The sequence below is a fragment of the Lipotes vexillifer genome, unplaced genomic scaffold (genome assembly GCF_000442215.2).
Source record: "Lipotes vexillifer unplaced genomic scaffold, Lipotes_vexillifer_v1.1 scaffold24, whole genome shotgun sequence".
Taxonomy (NCBI): domain Eukaryota; kingdom Metazoa; phylum Chordata; class Mammalia; order Artiodactyla; family Lipotidae; genus Lipotes; species Lipotes vexillifer.
The window spans coordinates 2,284,774-2,290,204 of NW_006782914.1; the positions used below are offsets into that span (position 1 = coordinate 2,284,774).

At 37.8% G+C, this 5,431-nt stretch overlaps 1 pseudogene; it reads left to right on the plus strand.

Moving 5' to 3' along the window:
* Nucleotides 1-227: 227 nt before the first annotated feature.
* Nucleotides 228-873, plus strand: LOC103087913 (osteoclast-stimulating factor 1 pseudogene; annotated as a pseudogene).
* The last annotated feature ends 4,558 nt before the right edge of the window (nucleotides 874-5,431 follow it).

Genomic DNA, 5,431 nt, shown 5'->3' on the forward strand with positions numbered 1-5,431 from the left:
GACGGGCCTTATTTTTTTCACTATGTCTCTGTTACAACTCTGTCAAGAGCTTTTTATATATTTTTGCGAGCCGCCTAAAATTCTCTCTGGAGGTGTAAGTCAATAACTAATTTTAAATCAATTTATCATTCCATACTGCATAGAAAGAGTTCTAACTGAACTCATTTTAAAGAAACATTCTTATTCAGGGACATTTATTTAAAAGTTATGGTGCTCCAGGAAGAGAGATGTTGAAGCTGGCACCCAAACCGGTCAAACCAGGGTAAGTTAAAGTGTTCAGAGCTCTTTATACGTTTTGAACCCAAACTCCAGATGAACTGAACTTTGAAGAAGGTGATATTATCTACATTACTGACATGAGTGATACCAGTTGGTGGAAAGGCATCTCCAAAGGCAGGACAGGACTAATCCCAAGCAACTATGTGGCTGAGCAGGCAGAATCCATTGACAATCCATTCCATGAAGCTGCAAAAAGTGGCAACTTGAGCTGGTTGAGAGAGTGTTTGGACAACCGAGTCGGTGTTAATGGCTTGGACAAAGCTGGAAGCACTGCCCTGTACTGGGCTTGTCATGGGGGGTCACAAAGATACAGTGGCAATGCTATTTACTCAACCAAACACTGAACTGAGCCAACAAAACAAGTTGGGAGACACAGCTTTGCATGCCGCTGCCTGGAAGGGTTATGCAGATATTGTCCAGTTTCTTCTGGCAAAAGTTGCTAGAACAGACTTAAGAAACAATGAGAAGAAGCTGGCCCTGGACATGGCTACTAATGCTGCCTGTGCATCTCTCCTGAAAAAGCAACAGGGAACAGATGCAGTCCGAACATTAAGTAATGCCGAGGACTATCTTGATGATGAAGAATCAGATTAATTCCTTTCTGGAGCTTTGAGATCTAAAACTTCTGTTGCTTTTGCATTTCAAAACCTTGTCTTTACCAGAAGAGTGCTGGCAACTGTAAAAAAAAAAAAGAAAAGAAAAAGAAAGAAAGAAAGTCTATATGAACGTGGCAGTATTGCACTGTTTGAATAAAACATGTAAATGAATAGGTCTCACCTTCAGTTTGCCAATAAGTGACTGGATATTTTGCTGTATAAAGTACATTTTTGTTCACCAGAGTAGAACAAGAAGAGATTATTTCTATTTATCAAGCTTAGAGGAATTTAAAAATTTTTTTCTTTAAAAAAAAATTGGGGTTTTCTTTTTTTTTTTAAGTTCTTTACCTCAAGGATTGAGATATTTTGAATGGATTTTTCAAGGGGGGAAGGCTTATTATCATAATAAACCAAAAGACTTAATAGAAAATCATCAGCTATTCTGACAAAAATAACCATTTTAAGAGACTTTATTTCCTTTGTTTTGTGGTATCACTCTTTGCTGGTAAATAAATAAAGCTTTTTATATTTAGGTAAAGACTGATTTTATTTTTTAAATAACATTTTGTATTATTAGCACAGAAGAATCATAGTAGCCAAATTTTCTTTCTTTCTTTTTTTTTTTTTTCCTGGATACAGTGTACTTTATTGATGGTACATGACAAGGTAGGGCTCCCTAAGCCCCTCCCCTTCTTTAGGGGGTCTGGGATGGAAACCATGTGGGGCTTGAGAGATTCTCAGTGTCTTGGAGGATCGAGTTGGCCTAGTAGCCAAATTTCTGTTCAGCCTTCTATATCTGCTTTGATTAAAGTGAAGACAACACTCATTGAGGAGATACATTTCTAATAAAATATATAAACTTTAATAAAATAAATAAATAAAAGTTAGGTAGGGTGCTGCTTTCTGGGAGCTGACAGAATTTAAAAGTTCATCACCAATGTTCTCCCTCTGCTGCCCCTTCCCTGCTTTTTGTAGAAAGAGGATTGAAAAGACAATTGGAAAGAAAGGAGAATATTAGACATACACACCTAACTTCATTTTAAAATACAGAGAATGTTAAAAGGAAAAAGAGAACACTGGACATACAAATAACAACAAATTCATTTGTTTATTTATAAATATGTCATGTATATTTAAAAGAAAATACACATTGTTTTATTGAACTAGGACTCTATTATTTTGGGTGAATAGAATTCTTACTCAGGCTAAACTGACTGGATATGATATCTAGTAAATAAATTAAAAATATGAAATTATCTTAAATGCACTGAGGAAAGTAGGTTATGTCCTATGTACAATTTAATCTCAAATCAATTTCTTTCTCAATTGTCTGGACTTTTTAGAATATTATTTTGTCTGGTGGGTGGTTTAAGAGCTTAGATTTGGTTTTGGTTAGGAGGTGACTGAGATGTTTAGTGGGGGAAGGGGAAAGAGGAATTGGTCATTGCTACTTGGTGGTAGAATTAAAGAACCATGAAGAGTTTGTAAAAATCAGACATGTTTGTTATAGTAAAGGAATGCTTTTGTAAGATAATTTGTTACCAAAATTATCACTGAAGAGAATGTCTTATAACCAGGTCAACAAAACAGTATTACTGAACATTATCTATAATATTATTTAGAGTGTATAACATATATTTCTATGCACACCAACATATCCTTACTTATATTGATAAACGGGCTGCAAGTTAAAGAAAAGGGGTGATAGTTTGGTAAAGAATAAAAACTCGAGGCAAGGGCTTCCCTGGTGGCACAGTGGTTAAGAATCCGCCTGCCAATGCAGGGGACACGGGTTCGAGCCCTGGTCCGGGAAGATCCCACATGTCACAGAGCAAGAAAGCCCGTGCACCACAGCTACTGAGCCTGCGTGCGCCTAGAGCCCGTGCTCTGCAACAAGAGAAGCCACAGGAATGAGAAGCCCGCGCAACGCAATGAAGAGTAGCCCCCGCTTACGACAACTAGAGAAAGTCCGTGCGCATCAACAAAGACCCAACGCAGCCAAAAATTAATAAATAAAATAAATAAATTTATTGAAAAAAAAAGAACTCAAGGCGAATCTCAATGTGTCTCCACTGCAGCCCTCTCTCTCCTTCCTACCTTCCCACCTTCTTGCTAGCCATCTTGGATGATGAGGCCCTGGTGGGTTTGAATTTAGAATGAATTATATGTTGATCCTTACCACCCGCTTTGGGACTTAATAAAATCTTCAAACTCTTCTGAGTAACTGGCATCTGGACCTCATTGGACAGATGAAGCAGAGTTAAGACTAGAGCTCACTAATCTTGGTTGTTGCTGCTTTCTTGTTATTATAACCAATTATTCTTCTGGAGGAAGCAGATCTTTTTTTTTTTTTTAGAGCCAATATTTTATTTTACTTATTTAGTTTTTTATACTCTTTTCCATTATGGTTTAATCACAGAATATTAGATAGAGTTCCCTGTGCTATACAGTAGGACCTTGTTGTTTACCCATTCTAAATGTAATAGTTTGCATCTACCAACCCCAAACTCCCAGTCCATCCCTCTCCCTCCCCGCTCCCCCCTCCCGCCCCCCACCTCCAGGGGAAGCAAATCTTGATTTTCCACATAACTGTTGTTGACAAATCTTAACTCTGGCTTTCTATGATTTCTCTGATCCAATTACTTTAGCTCTTCCTTCACTTCTTGCTTAAAATTAAAAACCTTGTCATTGTGTAAACTGACATTGTGCAACTTCTTTGTATTTCAAGAAATAAATTCTCTATAATCTCACCTTGTTATCTATTACAAACTTTGCTAAAGGTAAAACAAACATCTTAACAAAGCACTTGAAGTGCAAGGCACAGTCTCCCTTCATGTATTTTAGTACAATCTAATTTTATTACAAACTATATTTCGCATAAAATCTTAACTGCCATTTCTCCCTCAGAAACTTACAGCTGTCCTTTCATCTACAGATCCTGCATTTACTTTTGATAAAAAGGCAGTATTTTGTGGGCTCTGATTACTTTGGCTCAACCCATTAGCGACACTAACAATAGACTAATTGTCAGTGAAATTAGCCTTTTATCTGTCACCCTCTCCCCTCCTCCACTTTCTTTTTTTTGTTTGTTTATATATTTATTTTTTAAGCTGCTTTTGGGTCTTTTTTATGATGCATGGGCTTTTCATTGCGGTGGCTTCTCTTGTTCCGGAGCACGGGCTCTAGGTGCGAGGGCTTCAGTAGTTGTGGCATGTGGGCTCAGTAGTTGTGGCACGCGGGTCTCAGTAGTTGTGGCTTGTGGGCTCTAGAACACAGGCTCAGTAGTTGTGGCGCACGGGCTCAGTTGCTCCACGGCATGTGGGATCTTCCCGGACCAGGGCTCGAACCCGTGTCTCCTGCATTGTCAGGCAGATTCCTAACCACTGCGCCACCAGGGAAGCCCTCCTCCACTTTCCAGCTAAGTGCAGTGACAAGGACCAACTCTGCTGGCTTGAAACAAATTATTTCATCTCCCTGAGCCTCAGTGTCCCCCTGTGCAGAGGAAGCACAGCAACACACGTATCTTGGGTTGTTGGGCAAAATAGGTCCAATTCTTCCTGCAAAGTCGGCACTCAATAAGTGTGAATTTCCTTGCCCTCAAAGAAGGAGCTTGTAGGTGACTACAAACATGTATTGGCACACAATACATGTTTTTTAAAAATCACTCTCCCAAATAACTCTCAAAATGTTGAAGCAAAGAAGTCTGTCCAAATTGAAGCTTGGAAAGAAATAGTTTTAAAATTTGTCCCCTCATTTAAGGTTAACTTCAACTTGACTTTTAAATGATGATAAATTCATTCTCAAAGCATTTCCTTTATAGTATTCATCACTATATTACAATTGCAATTAAATGCCTTGGGCGTTTTGGAACTCTATCTTGAAGTGAGGGACTGTGCCTGTCTTGGGCCCCTCTTTAACCCCAGTTAACACATTGTAGGTGATCTCAATAAATATTTGAGGAGTCAATGAGTGAGCATCATAGTCTGTTTCTTTTTAAACAATGCTTCTGAAAGGCTGTAGGTTAATCATTTTGAATCCATCTTTTTCTCTTTCTGAGGACTTAGGGTGAAATTATCACTCACCCTTTCTCCCCATTTCAGAATGCTCTTCACTTGGCATTAATCTCATTAAAAGAATCTGTTTTTCAGTGATCTTTCTTCTGCTCTGGAAATACATGCTTTAATAACTGGAGGAGATAGGCTAAAAGGCAAAGGCTTCTATTCAAAGAAATGCTTACTGCAAAATCATTTTATTAAAGCAAGACTCGACGTATGACAAATTGACCCTTGTATTTTTTGTCTAGTAATGTTAAATTTTTACCTGTTACAACTTCATAAAAGATATGCACTGATATTTCCTTTGGGCACTCAGTAAATGTACTTGAAACATTTTCCTAAAAGAGGGAAAAACATGTATTTAGAGAAATTCCATTTTAGTTTCTCTCTTATTCTAAGCAAAAAAATCTGCATTTGCTACAGCTATACTTGACACTTTCCATTCATTATTTAACTAAAAATTCATTGGAAAATCTATCTTAAAATCCATCCGTAGAAAAG